This window comes from Xiphophorus couchianus, chromosome 20 (genome assembly GCF_001444195.1).
Source record: "Xiphophorus couchianus chromosome 20, X_couchianus-1.0, whole genome shotgun sequence".
In the NCBI taxonomy this organism is placed as follows: Eukaryota; Metazoa; Chordata; class Actinopteri; order Cyprinodontiformes; family Poeciliidae; genus Xiphophorus; species Xiphophorus couchianus.
In genome coordinates this window covers 5,309,431-5,330,017 of record NC_040247.1, presented here as the reverse complement: position 1 = coordinate 5,330,017, position 20,587 = coordinate 5,309,431, and the positions used below count along the sequence as shown (strand labels likewise).

The 20,587-nt window shown below is 36.5% G+C and overlaps 1 protein-coding gene across 2 annotated transcripts in view; it reads right to left on the bottom strand.

Annotated features, from left to right (window-relative positions):
* Window positions 1-20,587, bottom strand: part of tafa3a (TAFA chemokine like family member 3a) — a 94,157-nt gene that overhangs the window by 61,926 nt on the left and 11,644 nt on the right. The window contains exon 2 of one of the 2 annotated variants that reach the window (XM_028001724.1): window positions 7,869-7,997. The exons of the other annotated variant lie outside the window; for it this stretch is intronic. The gene's annotated coding sequence lies outside the window, so the exon portion shown is untranslated. The remainder of the gene's footprint in view (window positions 1-7,868; window positions 7,998-20,587) is intronic. 2 annotated transcript variants of the gene reach the window in all.

The window sequence follows — 20,587 nt, the reverse complement described above, 5'->3', positions numbered from 1 at the left end:
CAGAAATGTGTCATCTAACAGACAAACACAGCACAAATGACAGCTGCTCACACCCAGGGGAAAACACCAAGATTAGAACAACCTAAAAGCAGTCTGTGTGCTCTCTTTGGTGTTGCTGCTATTTACAAGAGCCATACAATCTTATTTGATGTTTTTCTCTTTGTTTTATATGTTCGTGTTCTGTTCATGCAAAATGACTTTTTAATTTACTGTATATCTTGTGTTTCTGATTTTTGTATAGTCTAAAATTATCAGCATGTCTTTGATTCATTTATATTTTTTTCCAAAAAGCAGAAAATTTTGAACTCTTTTGGATGTTTCTAAGTTAAACATAAACCCAAATCATAACTCATGAGGTACTAAAGGAAGTAATGAAGGAATCTTTATTGACTGGAATAAAATGTTGCAATCAAGAAGACCCATCAATTTGTTGTGCCTTCACTGTCTTGCTTGGACCCATAGAGCAGATCAGGAGTTGTCAGCTATTGGTTTTTAACGGCAGATAAATTTCAACAACTAACAACAAAGTGTTCCTCTTAACGACCGAGTGAAGAGCAAGAGATCTGGTTAAATGATGCCTACAAAGCTTAAAAAACATGTTAAAGTGTGCCGAGCTTGCCATTTCTAGTGTGTAAAACCTAATTAACAAGTGGCAATTGAGAGGTACTTTGCAAGTCCAGAGAAGCTTTAAAGGACTATAGCATAAAGCTGTGGGTGGAAGCTTGAAAGCAAAGCCTTCAGTGACTGCTATGAAGCTGGATGAGGCTTTACAGCCTGCAGCTTTGATGATTTCATGTTTGCTGTTATCACACATTTTTGCATTGTAAGCTTTGTTTTTATCTGCAGATATTTAAATATGCTGTAACTTCCATTTACGCAGTAAACAAGAAAAATGAATGAGCAAACAATAATTTACACATTTTTCCATGAATTAACATCATAAAATTACCATCTGGTTTATTACCTAGTCTTCTGTTGCTTAGTTTCAGAGGCTGGAAATCAATAATTAAACAATGAGCTAAGTAGATGTTAAAATATCAACTGAAGGCCCCAGGAAAGCTGTTAAACCCAAGCTGGACTGGCTGCACTACAAGCTGAGCAGAATATCATATAGTTTTAAAAAAGTATTAAAAAGAGACATTTGTGATGTATTGATAATTAGCTGAAGTTTTAAAGAAAAACATACACCATTTATTGTGTGCAGATTGAATGCTTGTGACTTCAGCTAGTCAAACATTTTAGTCCAAAAAGTAAAATGATTTCGACATAATTTGGGGAAAACCACAACAATGAGGTCTGCTGCAGTTACCTTTTCAGTATTTATGCTTAATTTTGGTGTCCACACCTGCGAATATGTGGCTTACATACCTCACAATCTTGTTAGTACTTATTGCATTAAATATAATTTATACATTATGTTATTTTTAAATTGTGTGTGACACCCAAGCACAGTAAAAGGTTTCTTTTGTGTCTGCACCACATTTCCACATTTTGTTCAAAGAAGGATATTTTCACACAGTAGATGGAAAAAGAGCTCAGATTTAAGTGAAAGGACAAAATAATGGGTTAGACTGTAAATTAATGCAGATCTTATGGTTGAAAGGAATTTATTTAATTCCACCACCAAATCTCTACGTCTTAGATGTTTAAATGTTAAAACTCATAACTAACTATGTAAAGGTTTCCGTTTATTGTATTCTCAATCATTTTATTTTTCTTGTGTGCATAATATCAAGAGACTGTCGAGGAACAATGTGGACAGTGTGGATACTTTTAATTTGAAGTTTCTTATGCCTAACACACAACACAAACCAAGCTTCTCTCTTTTTATACACATGATTTAGATTGTGCGCTAATTTACCAGTCAGAGTCTAATGCATTAGCTGCTAGCAGTAGGGTTACAAACCGTGTTGAAACATTTGGAGAAGAACTCCAAATGTTTTAACGTTTAAGTCTAGAAAAAGAATAAAAAATAAATAAATGAAATTTGACCTTGAAAAATTGTTTGGGTTTAACATTTTTGTGTTTCCAAAATGCTTATTTCTATACTTGGTGAGATACAAAATGGATTGACAGTAGCTTTAGTGAACAAACATCATGAAGGCCAAGAAAAACTCTAGATTTAAGGATAGATTTGTAGAGACATTTAAAGCAAAGTTAGGTTATAAAACTGCTTCTTAAGCTTCGGAAATGGTTGTTCACTTGAACTGATAAGCTGAGAAAGAAGCGCATCAAAGAGAGAAGTAGCCAACATGCCCAGGGTAAGTCTGGAGGATAGATCCACACATCAGAACAGAAAACCTGTCAACAGGACAAATAGTGAGATCTCCTGCGGGTGGCATCATGTTCTGGAGAAACATTTCTTCAGCAAGGACAGGGAAGATGGATAGAGAGTTGGTAGGAAAATAGATGGAGTTAAAAATTGGCCAAAAGAAAACTTGTTAGAGACTGCAATAGAGTGAAGACTTAGGCGGACATTCACATTTACCTGCAATCTGACTTATTTTGAGTTGTTCTGCAAAAGAGATGCACAAAACTGGAAGATGCACACTCTAAGAAGTACAGGGTTTTCAATATTTTTCAAGACACTGTGTAAAGTTCCACAGCAGCCTGAGATGAACAAACCTATCCTTCTTGCCCAACTCAAATTACTTTCGGTAGTCAGTTGCCTGTAGTTTGTAGTTTTTTTTTAACAAAAAGGTTTTGTATCCTTTTCTACCTACATAAACTTCAAATGCCCTGATAAATGCTAGAAATACTTTGATGCAGCACTGCTTTATGCAAAATGTGCACACAGTACAGCTCTGACGGGCCAGGAGAGCAATCATGTCACACCAGTGATTATGTGATTGCGGTGTCAGCCCTGTCGACAGCTGTCCTTGCTATGCCTTAACAAACAGGAAGTAAATATTGCTCTCCACAGGGGGTTGATTAAATTTGTTTAAGTTCTGTCAGGATGTAAAGCCCACAGCTGCATGTCTGATTACCTGGACTTGGACTAAAAGGCCAGTAGATTAAGAACACTTTGTGACCCAGTACTGAAACAGAAATAATTCAGAAGTGCTGTGATAGTGTAAGCTAATGATGCTTTCTTTCTCTCTTTGATCCATTCTGAGCAAAAATCTTCTTCACGTCACTTGTATTGTGAACGCCCCCTTCAGGTAATTCACTGCTGCAGATCAGATCTTTCACCCGTGCTCTCTCAAGCAAGACCAACTCCCTTTAAAAGATTTTTCGCACACAAGATAATCTGACAATGAAAGCAGATATTCATGCCCCGGCATAGCATTTTGTGCAAAGATAAAAGCTTTCCTCCCCTCTATCTCACCATTCATCAACACAGAGGAACATAGAGTGAAGGCAAACCCCATTTTCTCTAACCCTCTGAGTATCTGTGCAGCACAGTGTAGAGAGTGTCATTTGTAATAAATAGCCCTGAGATAATTAGAAACATGCTTCTCTTCCTGGAGTAGAACAAGATTGTGAAAAAGTGATGATGAATAAATAAAAAAACAGCTAGCAAAAAAACGAGGGGGGTTATAGCAGGGAGAGTCCTCCTGGCTGAGAAACAGATGCCAAGGGCTGCATTGTTGATAAGTGTTTGGCAGAATGGTGCAGGGCTTTTGCCAATTCATTAACCAGTCCAGTGAGGAGACTTCACACAGTCTGCAGTAGCACTCAAAACACCACCCACTTGTCTTGTCACTCAAGAGCATGTTTGTACAATAACAAGAAGAATTTGATTGAATTTAATGTTTGTTTCTGTTTCAGAGTAATTAAAGCTGTAAGGAGTAAAGCTCAAAGTGAGTATTACAAAATGTAGGAGCATTCTTCTCATTAGTTTTAAGCTTTACATTTAAGAGAACTTGCAACCTGCACTAAATGTTCTTGCATTTTGTTCAAAGTTGGATATCTCTGTACTCAAAGTGCATGACTTTAAAGAGACAAGATTTGTTCATTACTTCCATTTTTTACACTGAGAGGTAAACTTCAATCCACACATGAAATTTTGTCCACTATAAAAGTGACAGAGTCATGGAGAAAACTAAATATAAAAGTTTTTTAACCCACAAAAAACCTATTGGAAGTTGTTTTTGTCAATCTATACATAAGTGAACTCAATTATTTTTAGAGCCATTCTCTTCTTATTATTTTTAATAGTAAATTATAAGGATGGACTAGTAAGAGATTTTCACAGTATTATAAAGTTGAATCCCTCGAAGAAATGTTTTATGCTTTTTGATTTTCCAAAGTCAATTAAAAGTCCTTTTTGGCCCATTTAGCCTAAAGAATAGACGCTAGCTAGTAATTATGCACACCTTGAAGTAGATGAAGTAGAGTGTTATATACACATCACCTGTTATGCTTAAATCCATTAAGCATTCAAATTTATTTAGCTTACAGTTAAATTTTTTCCTAGAAAATGTCAAAATACTAACTTATCTAATAAATGTGCATACAGAGTATACAGAAAAACCCTGGAACTCTAAAAACCTTGTCTCAGCTGCTTAATTAGCTGGGTTATCTGCTCCAGTAGAGCCTGTGGTAAGCTGCTTAACATATATCCTTCTTGTGCATTGCCAGCTGTAGATTTAAAACAGAGTTTCCTTGATAAGAGTGAAAATAGAATGGAGAAATATAACACCAGCAGCGCACAGCAACAGATGGAGAGGGGCAGCGTTGTGTTGCTTTGCTTCACATAGCTGGATTAAACTTTTCTCACTTCATTACTTTCTCTGGCATCTCCTCAAATAGACAGTAATGGTAGAGTGGAAAATTAAAACCACAACAAAAACTTGTTACACTTTTACACTGGTAATCAAGCCATTCAAAGTAGAAATACACTGGGCATTTTTGGATATTCCAGACAACAAATATCTGATTCAAAATGCTTTACTAATGTTATTAGTATTTTTGGTAGCTGAGGATGGCAATAAAAACCATGCTTTTTTTTTAGTTTATGCCATTAATATAAGAAAACAGAATCATTTTATTAACGCAGCATCAACTTTTAATATATTTTGGCTTCTAAATGATTCAGTTATACAGTACATGACAATCTTTGTCTGCACACAGTGCAAGAAGCATGCAGTCATTTTCTTTCCCCATGTAAGACTGAATAAGACCTTATTGAGGTAAATGGGTGCAGTAACTGCCAACTTGCTAAACAATAAGCAGAAATGGGCTTTAAAAGCTGGATGGGGCTGATTTATAACTGAAGGCAGCATCTTTCTCATGTTCATGTTGCATTCACATTGTCATTTGACAAACCTTACCAAAGGGTGGAATACATCACCGCCCAAACTGCTGCTTTGAGCTGTCAAGTTGTTGGACAGATTGATCCCACCTCACTTAAATGCAACATAAGCCACAGGCACACTGACAAAGCGGGCAGAGACAGTCTTCACTGACTGACATGAACAGAAAAGGAAAGAAGCTGACACATATAAAGGAATCAATATTCACCATTTTGAATGAAGAATCTGGTTCTCTGGTCAAAGATGTTAATGATGGCTGGCTCTGTTAACAGTCAGCTTAGATCTTCAGAGCCTGTAGAACTGCAGCTTAAACTCTCAACATTCAGATGTCGGTCATTAACATATCTGTGGATCTTCTGCTTAGCCTTATATAGGGCTCGAGCTTTAAAGCTTTAATGCTGAATAATTAATTGCAGAAAAAAGCTAATGCATTTGATCAAATTGTGGAAAGTTATGACCGGGTTGTGTGATGACGCAGCGCTGGATAAGCAGAGTTAAAAGTTCACTGAAGAATGCTTTTAAGAACCAACTTCACAGATGACTGTTACTCCTGAGGTACAATATGTAAAATCTAAAGCCAGATTATAGCTGTGGCGGAATGAGTGTTTGAAAGAACAGTGTTGCTATGTCAGCATTTTGAAATAGAAACCTTCAGGTTTACTTGCTACAAGAAGTCTTAAATCAAACTGCATCTGAATCTAGTTGGCTGAATCATTGCATGAAACCAAACTCACACAGTTTCAGTTTCTAATAACTCAAGGCAGAAATTGTTGTGCATCATCGCAATCCAAATTTGATCTTTGTTAAATTATTTAGTCATTGCCAAAAATTCATTTGAACTGGAAAATCGTGTTTGTTGATTCAAATATTGGTATTTAATAAACATGCAATTAACAGACATTGTTCACAAAGCCTCTAATTACAATATCATTTTGAATTGCATCCCATTGAAGTTTCTTTATGATAGAAAATTAGGCAGGAATCTGTCACAAGTTAATCAAAATATGTTTTTTTCTTTTTATTACAATTCTGAAAATGAAGTGCACAAATATTTTTATACCCTTTCAATTATCATTTTTTTATAGTGTCTTATTAAACTGATCTCAAATTTTAAGGTAAACATAAAATGGGAACTAAAAGTCAACACAATGATTTAGGTACAAATCTACAATGTGAAACATCCGACTATGTTCTTTTGAGAAATATTTTTATCTTCATATTTCATAATTAACAGGTCTTAGTATTCATCCAACTCAGGTTGACTTGTTTTGATACTTTTAAGCAATTTCTGGTTTTGAAATTGTTTGTTTGGAAGATATTGATCATGAAAGCAAATATGCTTTCACTTATTCCAACTTCGCCTGACTCAAACAATATCAGAAAGTAACTTTTTAGTGCTGATGTCTAAGCTGCTCAACACTTCATACTGTATACTGTAGTTCAGCACTTCTGGCTTGCTTTTTGGAAAACACACAACTATCCAGGTTATCACGGACTTCTCCTGTAACTTATGGATGACCAAAGGGAGCTCAGAGGAGGCTCAACTTTGCAGTTTTCTGACAAAAAAAAAAAAAACGTTTTGAAAGAGGCCAGAGAAAACACATGAATAAAGGGAGACACCATGCCAGCTCGATGCAGAAAAGCCTCGGGTGGGATTTGAACCCAGGAACTTGCTGAAAGGCAACAGTAGTGTATACTACAGCAACAAATCAACTTGCTGTTTCCACAATTTTTGGGGAGGTTTTTTGCACAAAAAAACCTTATTCTGATTCACTCTGACTCTGTGGTTTATTTATTTACACACTGCAAAAACACAAACTCACAACAACTCAAAACAAGTAATTTTGGTCTAGTCTCTAGTGCAAATATCTTAGTACACTTGAAATAAGACAACGCTAACTTACAAGGAGCTTTTCAGCAAAGATACAGGAGATTGTTTTAAGTCAATAATTCCTTAATATTGATCAAATAGTATTAGTTCCATTGGCAGATTAATTCACTAAAAATGTTGGGAAATATCTTGTTATAAGTGACATTATCTACCAATGAAACAAATACTTTTCACCAATATTAAGGAATTACTGACTTAAAACAAGCTCTTATAGCTTGTTGAAAAGTTACTTATGAGTTAATTTTGTTTAATTTCAAGTGTACTAAGATATTTGCAATAGAAACTAAACCAAAAGTACTTGGTAAGAGTTTGTGTTTTTGCAGTGCAGCCAAAGACATCTATTGCTGCCTGGTGAATGCAAAGACTGATTTTGGCCTAGACATTAAGACTCAAAGCCCCTTTTATTAAACAAATGTAATCCAAATTATACAACGTAAAACAAAAAGAAGAAGAGGACACAACTGAAGTTTCATCTTATTCTCCAGACTTTATCAAAGGAGACTGTAAAGTTATTTTCTTCTTTCCTTAAAATGCTTGGCTTCCACATTAAGAATGGGTCTTTGGGAAGTTTTATTTAGTCTCTTTAATCGGAAAAACACCAAGCAATCTCATGTTATCCCTTCGCCCTTCATCTTATCTGTGGTACTGAAATTCTTAGCTTCTATCTGGCATAAAGTCGACCTTGTTGGCCAAATCCAGCCTTAAAGTTTGCTACCCACCTCTGAGATGAGCACCAGTGAACAGTAAACACACTGTACCAAAGAAGAGAGCAGCATGTGTGTCGCCTCTCAGTGAAACCAGGGATGGAGAATTTGGAGTGGTGATTCTGAAGAGGGCTCGGAGGGAGGCTGAGGGACCAGAGAGGGAGTGGAGAGTTGTGTGAAGTGAGGCAGAAAATGAAGAATTTAACAGAGACAGGAAGAGGGAGTCGATGAGGAAGGCACAACTTCAAGGTATCTAATGGATGAAGGGGTGTAGGTATCAGCAGAGCAAAAAAAAGGTGAGTTAAGAAAGAAAAAGTGAAAATATTGTGAGACAAACTTAACAAACAACAAGAAATTATAGAGACGGAATAAAGAGAATATTACAGAAAAAAACAAGGCAATAAGAGCAATAGCAGCTGAGAAACAAACAGCGGGAGCTCAATTATCCGCAGTTCCCGCTGCTTCTCCCTCCGTCTGTGATTGGACAGCGTGTATCCATCACTTCATACAGCAGACTAATTAATGTTTATTCTGTGAAGTAAATTCAAACAACGTATAATTCTCCATCATTATTACACACAAAATTCCAAGCTGTTTGTGCATTGTAAACATTTGATTAAAATTAATCGAGCAGTGGGGAGTGCTGTCAGAACAAGCGGTGTAAGCAGAAATCACATGTTTCGGAGTGATTGTTCGCAAACTCCGCTCACAGCCCCACAGAGAGATGATGTCATTGCAAGCTAATAATAACAGTAATTCAGCACACTTTCTCCACCGCTCGCACCCGGCTCCCTCTTTGATTTTTCTCCAGTGTTTGCAAAGCTAGTGCAAACAAGCGCCTCAGATGCTCAGAAAGGCACAGAGTTAGATTCTAAATGGCAGTGGATACACAGTATGCACCTAAGGCTGACAGATCAATAGAGCTTTAGGATATTTTAAGAAAATGACTGAGGAGGTATGCAGACAGCCCAGAGCTGCGCCGCGACCTGGGCTCTGTGTGTATTTACAGTGCTATTCCTGGGGGAAAGGCAAAGAGCAGCAAAGCTCAAACAGAGCCACAGAGTCATTATTTTTAGTCATGTTTGCTGAGGGCTCGTTCAAACGCCCTCTCTCCACACCGGGAAAAAAGAGCTGCAGCACGAGAGGAGAACTGGAACAAAGCCCGAGGACAGCGAGCATGGGCAAACACATCATTACAGAATCAGATACAGTCGTAATTATAATCCCTCACTTTTATTTGTTGTACATGGGAGAAGTCATTTTAGAACTGCGTCCATTCCGGAAGAAGCAATGGTTTGTAAATCGCGTGCTGTAATGCAAACGTTAGACGGAAATGTTTTCCACGTCGAGCCGGAGTGGATTCTTTTGTTCTCGCAGAGTTTCACAAGTCATTGTGAAGAGATCCAAAAATGTGTTCCTGAGAGATTCCAGCATTAACAGCATTTCATCATTACAGCAGTTTTACACCCACGTGTGTGTACATAGACGGTGATGGTGTGTGGATGTGCATGACTCCATTTCCCTGCGTGTTCGTGTGTGTCGCCTCTGAAGCACCTGAGAGAAGCTTGTCCCTGTAGCACTAATACGGCACAAAGATGACATCTATGATCTATCACACTCAGCCACCTGCTTCCCCAAAAAATGCCATTTAAATGCCACATCTGCTCCAGTACAGCCCCACTCTAACCACCCAAAACCCACACAGCTCAACCGAACACCCGAATCTAGCATCCACAGACTTTTTATATACATGTCCGCTCACGCATACACAAGGGAAGAGCTAATGAATGCTGACGTTTTTTGGGAAAAGGATATATATATATATATATAAATAGATAGATCTTTACAGTAACCCTTGTGCTTGTGGAGCCAAGTGATTCATATGCAGCTGTCAGGAGTTTTAGAAATGGTTGAGGATAACTTCAGAGGTCACCCTGGCTGCACTCAGCGAGAACCAAAAGCCCACTGGCCACAGAGTGCGTGAAGTCCAACAAAATCAGACCAGCTGTCTGAGTTTCGTTGGCTCACCGTGTGAACTGGGCTGGAGTTGGTTAGGCAAGAAATTACTGTGCTGAGCTGCAAGAACAGGAAACAGAATGCCACAACCTCAACTTAAAAGGGACCTATAATACTTTCATTTAAACAAGCTACAGGATAAATATGTGGGCAATTCAAAAAAAAAATTGCACAAAATCACCCTCTTATAATTAGATTTTACTTGCTCACTTCTTCTTGAGTTACTTTCAGAACAAGCTGTTGAGGACTTCTGTCACTTTCGTGCAAATAAGCTGTTGTTGGTCACACCCCTCTTTATCTCTAATCTCTAAGTTTACACTTGCAGTTTATACATGTCAAAATGGCTGAAAACAAATGCTCAATGGTACATATTCAATCCTGAGTCAAACCCAAAAGTGTAAGAGGATGTGTGTAGTAACATGATGTTCATTGTAACCAACAAAAAAACTCTTGTCTTTTCCAGCAGCTATTGTTCAGCACATTCAGAGGTAATGAAGAGGACGGCACCCGATTAGGTTTCTATGCGAGAGGCTGGGCTCGGCTGTGGTTGCTTGATGAGGGACAGTGCCCGCTAATTTTGACATCAGTATTGGAAGCTTTTTGAATCGATTCGTTTTTTCAGACGCCAAAAAACATTAACTTATTGGCAGAAAAAGTCTGGATGTTTTTTTTAAAGCAATGTTTCTGGAACAGTTCAGATGGAAGCAAATTTAACATAAAAGGTCTCCTTTAACATTTTTTTGTTTGCTTTGTACAAAGCTGAACCCTCAATACACTCTAATGAGATAATGCAGTTGAGTGCTTACTTTTAGATAAGATTTACTAACATTGAAAAAGGTACTGTGACTAATAAAGCTTCTCGTCCAAACATTTATTTGTCCTATTGTCATTTTCTACTGAAAGAAGTAGACTTTGTGTGATTCTCCAGTATTCACTACAAAGAAATCCTATAAGCTCTAATGACTGCAAAGCCTCTGAAAAGCAGTTTGCTCCTCAGATGAGAAGGAAAACATCTTAAAAAAAAAAACAACTAAATGAAGGCCAGTTGCCTTCTAAGCAAAGTAAGGAGCAATTTAAATGTTAAGATAAAGTAGTTGTTATCCTTTCCATGACTCCCTCCATGGGGTTGCCACAGTACGACAGCATCCCCCATTTCCAGGAAGTTACGGGATTCAAACTGGGAACCACAGACTCCTACTCCACCACCCAGCCACTGCTGCTTCCAAATGTTAAGATGATGAAACATTTTTAGACGAAATTAGGATTCATATCATTTTCATACATTACATACCCATCAACTCTGAAGATTGAGTCATTTGCATTGTTACATGTTTAAAATGAGTAGATCGAATAAAGACTCAACAGTATTCCACATTGTTCCAGTCACCCTAAACCACTATGATATGAATTATCAAGAAGGGAATTCATTTTCTGAAGCATTCCTGTATTGTCATAACTCTTGCCATCATTTTCCTCAATGTTTTCCCACACCTATTGATTTTCAGCACCTTGGTATTCTTATCAATACATTTTGGAGCAACTGTTGCATTTCTGAATATTTTCTGAAGAAGAAAAGTGTTATTTACAGGCATAATCATTTAAACTGTGAAATAATTATGTCTAATTTTAGCTGCCAAGCCATGTCAACATTGTTTAACAAAAACAGTGGTGTGATACTTTTATTGAAATACATCTCCATAAAATTACAGAGCAGGACATTTTCCAAACCCCAAAAGAATATGCTGGGATTCAATTTCTGGTTGATTTAAATGTAAATTTGAAAGAAATCCTGTTTGTGTGTTTCAGTGTTATTACTGTTGAACTTTATCAGCGAGTGGTGAAATCACTTTTTGACCCTATTTGTTGTGCATGGAAGGCTGGCTTCGGTATAGCGCAACAGAGGAGGCTGTGTGGGTTGTTTTAATGAACTCTGTGCTTCAGAGTGATGGATAGGCGTATCTGAGCGTTGTGTCTGCTCCACCCCTTCAAAGAGCTCAACTATCAGGCTTGAAAGCAGAGTCCTGAGCTAACCCACATAAATACAAAGACGCAAACATTCATGTATGCTATTAGAGAACACATATGTGCATCCACATAAAAAAAAGTGCATTTAATCACTACCCTGGGATTTCATGGGGGAAAAAAAACGCCTGTATAATGAAAGGGCAAAATACATCACACAGAACCAACACGCTATGTAAGGACAATTGGCAACAAAAAGATCAGTAGTCAGTTTTGTTTGGAGTAAAACATTTTAATTATGGATATTTTTCCTGAATCTTGACTGCTGAAACGGCTCATATAATTACTTATTCGATTATCTTACTAAAAACAAAATCAGTGAGAAAAATGTCTCAATAACCTTTAAAAGGGTTTAGATAAGCTAGCATAATGCAAGTCATCTGGTAATTATTTAGCTTCAGCAAATAACATAAAAAGGTTTTAACATATACTTAAATCAAAATATGCAACAGCCTTAAATCAAAGGCAGCTGGACCTTCACTCAGTTTTTTCTGAAGACGTTTTGAAATCCATCCGGGAGTTTTTTTTTGAAAACTGTTGTTTTGGTTGAGCATTCCCAGTCACATATAAAACAACAATCATGTTGTCCCTCACCTGTTTGAGTCCTTTATTTAGAGTGGGTTTTGTGCTTGGTCACTTGAATCATAATGAGTCTGCTTATGTAATTTTTATTTTTTAGTTTTTTTGGAATGAGTTTCAAAACAAGGTTGTAGATGCTTGAATTCTTAAACTGCATCCATCGCCCTCAGTTCAGTGTTGCTTTTCCCTTTTTGACAAAGATGGGTTGCTTCACCCATCTTTCAGACCATCTGCTCTCTCTGTTAAGAACCTGAACAGAAAGAAAGACCCAACTGAGCCAGGTGAGAGGCGAGTAGGCCGTCGCTTTATATGGAAGGAGGATGGGCCTCCAGAATTGACAACGACTCCTTGATTGACTAAATTTAAGATGCATAGATAACAAACTGAGAGTGTGTTAAAGTGAAAGTTCTTTTTTGTTCACAAGTTTCTTGCTTTAATGTTATTTTCTATCTGCTGAGCCTGCAGTTCTATTTGAAGGTCAAGTAAATATGAACTAAACATTACAGACTGTCACTGGAAGTACTGTACTTTGAAATGTTTTGACGCACATGCATTTCGCATATGCATTACTAATATTTATTAGTAAATATTAGATTCAAAAGATTTATGGTTGAAAATTTTTAATTAGAAAATGTTTCTTTCTCAGCCTGAATTTGTTTGTCACAATATTATTAATTTTTAATATTGTTTTATTTTTTTTAAATTACAGATTTTGCACACAACATGATATTTTTAAATGTTTTTACAAATTAAATCAGATATTATATCCACAGTTACTCTGTACTTGAGTAACCATTTTACCAAATACATGTTTAGTTTTTGGATAACTACTTTTTACCTGCAGCTTGAGGAAAGATATATTGAAGAAGTGCTATTTGTTCTTGTTGACAGATTTTGGCTACTCTGTCCACCTTTAATGAAGAGTATTTACGAAAAAGTTTTCAAGTCTTCAGATTCACAACTTTAGATCTGGACTCTATGGGATCTCTCCAGCACATGAACAGGTATTGATCTAAAGCAGAGTTTTAGCGCTAGCTGTATATTTAAGGTCCTTATTCTGCAGAAAATGTACCATTTTACCCCAGTCTTAATTATTTTGTAGTCTCTACCAGGTTTTTATTTCATGATTGACCTGCATTTAGTTCTATCCATCTTCCCATCAACTACTTTGTTTTCATTTGGTTTCTCTTTTTGGCTGGCTTTCCAATAACACAATAATACAACTGATAAATTCATCAGTTATAATAAACTTTAAGTGATGAACTTTTGTCACATGGACAATAACAAGTCATTTTCATTGAAAGAGCCAATGAATACTGATCAAATCAATGTCTCTGTCCATGGTACTGAATGTTCAGAGTTAGACAAAACCTATTTCCCTGCTTAATCCTTGATATGCACATTTTCTATGAGGATATCATAAATGGTGAATGTTCTGCATCAATATAAGATTTATTAAACACAAATAAATAACACATAATATTTTTAAAAAGCACTTTTTTCATGCAGGGTGCCTTATTGAGTTCTAATCAGACTGTTACGTGTCATATGAGTAATTTCAATGAGTAATTTCTTTCAAAACTTAGGATACATATGTAACTGTGAGTAATAAGAGCACTATGCTATTAAAATTGTTGAAATTATTTGATGAAAGACTATTGGTCACGCTTTTAATGCCCATGATAGCTTAAAAAAAGTAGTTTTGCTTCTATAAAATGTCCAGAAACAAAGCAAATGTTCTCAACAGATAAATGAAAAACAGTGCAGAAGGCTGCTAAATTAATGCTGAGTGTGGATAAGGTCGGCTCAGCGGTACAAGCTTATGTGTGGGAACAAAGTTGTCCACTTATGACTGCAATAACAGATTGAGTCTTCACAAAAATGACCTTTGGGATTTAATGCAAGTCTAAATGAAAATGTAATTCAGTCTAAATGTTTGGGTCAAATGAAAAAAGCAAAACATATGACATGCAAAGGGAGTTCACAGAATGCAGAGGGGATTTAAACCAGATTGCATCTAGAGAGTTCAGACAGGAAATCCATAGCATTTCCCCAAATAGTCTCAAAGAGAAACTGTAAAGATGTAGTTGATCTTTGAACTTCAATGAGGTAAAGTTAAAAATAATAATAATAATAATTGGGTAATAAATTAGAGAAATATCATGCCAATGTTGTAGGAAAGAACAGTTTCTGCCTAGTAGCTTGATTTGAAAAAATATGGATAAAACTTGAGCGCTTTAAAGCAGCAAGCAGGAATCTCAGTGTCTGATGTTGGGACTGCATAGTGTTTTATAACAGAAGACTTTCTGACAGGAAAAGCTGAATTGATTAACCTTTATTTATCCATGGCACACTTGAAATGCAGGTTGTGCTTTGTTCAGTCATGTTGCATTGCATTTACACCAAAATGCCTGCAGGGGAGGATGAGCGGAAAGCGCACAGACCACCAACCCTGCCGAGAGTTATTTTTCCTTCTTCTTTTTCCCAACAGATGGAAGAGACAGCTTCTGTAACATATCACAGTTTATTAGCAGAGAGCCAGGCCCGTTCCATTTCTCTCCCGTTTTCAGAGAACGTTATTCTTCTCTTCACAGCAGGCAGAACGACACGCCGACACATTCTTCCACTGCTTTTTTTGGGGGGGAGAAAATGTTCTGCAGCTGAGTCTTTCCAGCCTTCATTTCCAGAGCTATAAGGGGAAATGCTTTTCACAATCTTGAGTGATTCTGTAATGCAAATGTCCAAATCCATGTCTAATTCTCCAGTCCTAGTGGTCCCTGAGGGGCCTTCGGGCCAAGATATGCTATATCTTACAACAGAATTATTGCCCGTCAAGTCTCACACCATTAATTCTGTGAAGCCTCTACAAACTGTTCACTGTCAAGCTATCAAATCCCTCCTCTGACCCCCACCTTCCTGTGCCTTCCTTTCACATCTTATAGCCCTCATTTGAAGATAATAGGCCATACAAGGGTAGAAGTGTTCTTTTTAATTATGCCAAACATTATGAGGTTTGAGTTCTTCCTCGATGCTAATAGATAGATGGCAGCTGCACATCTTTGCATAAAAAGCGCTTTACTGCTCCTCCATTTGGTTAGTGTTGTTGATGGCTTGCAGCTGATCTTTGCACACCTCATTTGACTGGAGAATTAGAGGCTGGGAGGCTCCGGTGGTGAGACCTGTGCGCGTAATGAAGTTCTGACATCTGATTAGAGAGTAAATGTCAGAACTCACACAGGAAATGACAGGAATGAAAGATGAAGTAAACATTGAATTAATTTGAACATTCAGAGATCCTGAGAAAGTTGATTTTATGTCAGACGGTGTAACTCAGAAATTAAATTAAAAGCTACAGCATTTATTAGATTCAAAATGAACATCAAAATAAGTGATGACAGTTAAACTACTTTGAATCACTAGAAGTCTATCTTTATGCAAAACTAAGTGTTTCGCAAGATTGCATTCAAGTGAATCTAAGTTTCACTTTTTTGGCCTTTGAACTGAACAATGCTGTTTTATACATGTTGAAGGTTAACTAAGTGCAGTTCTCCCTGTTGTTTCTATACAGCGCTCTATTCAGGAGTGAAAACAAGATTAAATCTGAGCAACCTTTAGGACAAACTTCAGCTTCTTCCCTTCAATTCAAGACCTTCAATTTTGTTTGTGTCTGTTTCTGTGAGTGGATATCAGGTATTGTGCACATTTATCTGAGGATAAATTATTGATAATAGGGATGCCGCACTCCTCTTGTTGAAGTTAACAATATAAACTGAAGGCTCACATCCACAATATAAAACACATAGATTGTGCCCTGTTTATGTTGTTTTTGTGCAGAAGCTTACTGCAGGCAGGGAGTGACTTTAGTTGGGTTTACAGGTATAACGGGCCAGCAAAGAACTGAATCTATGGCTTTATGCATTCTGTCTCTTTTAAAGCTCGGCACACACTGTAGGGTTTCAAAAAACGTGCAGCATTTGAACATCTCACTCAACAGAATAGTAATTCCTGTCACACTGCTTAAAAGAAGATGCCACACTGTACAACTTCCTGGTGAAACACAATCACATGCAACAGATCTGATCAATGTATCAGTTCTCCAATAAATGGGCAGGAAGTTACAGGTCTTAATGCACTTAATAGAAGAGTCAGATGCTGAAAAGAGGGAGAAGAAATGAAAACAGACAGCAATAGAAGTACTCATGGGTGACCAAAAGAATTGAAAAAAATGTTTGTAAAGTTTTTGTATCACTGATAATCACACGGTGTGAACACAACTTATCTTTATGACCATCGTAATGAGAAGTTTAGCCAGAATGTCACCATCAGGATTTCAAACTCACTTTGCTTCCTGTCACCTTATTGCAGGAAATGAGAGCAGCTTTATTGGGATTTAGGGAGTTTATGAGAACAAGGAGAATAGAAGGGAATTAAGTGAATGAATAGCTGCCAAATGCCAGGCTGCAAATGCTATGCAACAACATATCAACTTGGCAATTTTCACTATTACCTAGATATTTTTAATTACTTTGTTTTATACATTATATAATTGTAATTTTCTATAAAAGCTTCCAAAACATAAGTGATAAACTGCTGTTGATTCTATAGATGTTTTAATTTAGGTCTTTGGATACTGTAACACTTAGACACAAATGGAATAAGCCTTTGTAAATGCAGTTAATGTGTCAACACCTCCCGATTACCTAGCAGTCCACTTATACAAAACTCATTTTCAGCATTGTAATCATTTCTTTTGAGCTCACACTCAACTGCTCATCCATTCATCCTTCAACCCTTCATCCTTTTATCCAAACTTCCTTTATCCCCCATTCATCACCTCCAGCTTCTTCATCCTTCTCACCTTCATTCTTATACCCATCCTGCCTGCCTCTGTCCAATTTCTATACCTTTCTATACCTCTTTACAGTCATCCTTCATCCCTCATCCTACTTTTGACATCCCACTCCTTTGTAGCAGTTGGGGTCCCTGATCGGCTTGAGGAATCCTTTTCTTCACAATAACCCATGCTCTAAGTTACAATTAAGTAATTCTCTTCTCCCGCAACATCCACCTCTTCTCCCTTCAACAAATCGGTAAACCTACGTCATTGAGGTTCAAAAATGGTATTAAATGTACCTTAGTAACAGCATTTCCTCTATTTGTTTTTAGTTTTTTACATAAATTGAACACTGGAATGAATATTTGTTTTCATTTTTTATTCAAATCACTAAAGAGTTGGTGGTATATGTGTTAAAATTCCATGCATGATTCATACACAGTAATGTGATGCTTATCACAGTCGCAGTGTGATTAACAGAGCAGATCTACAATTTAAATCTGAAGTGAACATTATGTTTGTTCACATCATTATTTTTGCAGATACTCCATCTTCTTCACTTTGTACAAAAGCATATGTGTTAATGATTAACTACGAAAGAGAAAAAATGAGCAATTTATGTTGGGTCTGACAATATGTCTGAGGTGTAAAGCTGGGATCATATTTAGCCCTCCTGGACTTCTCAAAACAATAGTTTTAAGAAGGGAACAGAAAATACTTGAATATCATGCCGAAGATTATTTCAAACTTTTCACCAAAATATTATCGTCTCCTGAGCCTAAGTTGGGATGAAACAGAACAATACAGGTACAGGTTTCAGCAAATCAATAACACTCACAGAGCTCATTAATTACAGCTGCTTTGCAGAGGTGTACAGGATTTTAAAATTACCCCTGTGCTCCTAACAGAGTCCCCAAACCCCAGAGAAGACATATTTATTTTCTTCTCTTTAATTCTGTATTTTCTTCCCAGTTCGCTTACTTGCAACTTTGTCAGCGAATGTGGGAGACAAAATAATTGCCTCTATATTTCCTGAATTGATTTCCTGCACAGCTCTAATACAGTGGTCAGGTTGGGCACTCAGGCATTCATGACAGCCCCCAGTATTGAAAGGCTTTTTATTTCAAGACAAAAAGAAGTACTTAGAAGACTCAATACTTAATTTTCTACAACTAGTTATCAAGGTCAAGTGTTAACAGTGAAAACAAAAATATCTTTCGAAGCTTCAATTTTTGCACATTTTTTGTATGTAAAACCACATGACCGGTTTTGAAAAATAAAACCATAGTTCACTGAGAAACACAAACAAAAGGAAAATTTATTGTCACTCTTTGGACTGTTTGTTAGTTTGTCTATTTGCCAAACTGTTTCTTAAAGGCCAGTCAAAATGTAACAAATTATCAAGAAACACAAGTACAAATTACCGTCAGAACTCTAAATTGACCCATATTTTAAATATTAGCAAAAGCAGCATTGAAATTATTTTTTAAATAATTTCTCATTTATCTTTATCATATAAATAAGTCAATTATTTAATTTAGTGACAAGGAAACAACTTCAGATTTATTTTACAAGAGCAGATTAGAAGTAAATGTTTACATATAAAAATAAGTTTTACAGCTCATGTTGTGTTTTTATCCAAGACCTTGAATTCCACATAGTACTCAAATAATGGATTTTCTTAAAAAGAAGACAACAATTATGACTCAAATAAATATCTGCCTATATATTATCTTTTTAATATATATATATATCAACTTTAGTATTAACTTTAGTTTTCAGATCAACAGACTAAGCCGTTGTTCATCCATGCATTCGTTCTAAGCAATTAACCTATTGATTCTGTGGTTTTCTCCACACGGTCATGACCTGCATCTTGATGGTTCAAAAAATGGGTTTCCTTTTGCATATTTTCAGCATATGAAATTGCTGAACAGACATAAATAACTTCCAATTAGATTCAGGTCAATTTTGAAGATAAATACACCAGTTCATAGCCAGCAGCCTGCAACCAATCCCACTGCACAAACCAAAGAGCCATGAGCAAAAGAAACTCTTAATACCTAGAAAAGGTCACCTTCCCATAATAAAACGTCTTATAAAAGTGGAAAGAGCTTCTAGATGTTGTTTTGTTTACATACAAGCTGACTATGACAGTAGAAGCACAACTAGCTGCAACAGGAGCTGTGAAAATAAGCTTGAAATTTTCATGATCGTCCTATCATTATATTTATTGAAGTTTTCCAAGTTGCCACTTTTAGCAAACACACATGTTTTCAGCAGATTTCAATACATCTGTTAAAATTTTTGATTTTTTATTAGTGATTATTAAAGTCTGTAATAACGGTTCCTCCGATGATGAGTGACATGTTTAGATCAGTACAAAAATAACATGCAACACTGCAGACATTGTTTTAGCCTTTCTTGGTCCTCTGGTTTTATATTGGCAAACGTTTGTATCTTTCTTTTCAGTAGTGCCTCTTTTCTCTGGATTAAAAAAAATAAAAATTCACACTTACTTGCCATGTCGCTCTAAATCTACAGCAATACGAGCAGAACAAATTTATATTGGGTAAACTGTTGCCACCTGATTGCTTTTATCACAGTATGACACATTTACAAAAAAAAGAATTCTTTTTACAAAAACACTTTGTAAAAAAAAAATCTAACAGCTCCAACATATCACACCTGTTTTACCGCAGAAAGATAACCATAATAATTATATGTGCACACTCCAAAATATAGATGCGGCTTTTATAAATTTTATAAAGCAGATGTTTCAACAGGCTTGACCGCAAAATCTTCTGGGAGTGCAGCAGCATAACAGCAAGTGAATGTAGGTGAGACAGATTTTTAAGTAAAACAACATATTGTGATTCTTTCATACACATGTTGGCCAAATGAAAAATCTAATTCAATGCTGTGATCAAAATTAATAAAAACTTCAAATTATATTAACAGTGTGCACAGAATTAACCAAGTATAAGTGAAAAATGAGAAAACATTTTCAAATGAGCATCAAATTTGAATTTGAAACTCACTGGGGCCGATGCACAAAGCTACTTTGCAGATTTTAAATCTTAGCAGACCTGAGGTGACACATGCCTGGAATTCATGAACCAGATGCAAAAGCGGAATGGCTCCTAAAACAGAGCTAACAAGCAAGTATTGTTGCTGCTCTGACACAGTTTGACTGCATTTAATTGAGGTTTTTCCCCTTCTGCTCAAAGCTGGTGGTAATTGTGGTGCAGAAGAAGAAAAATGGAAACCAGAGACATAGAAC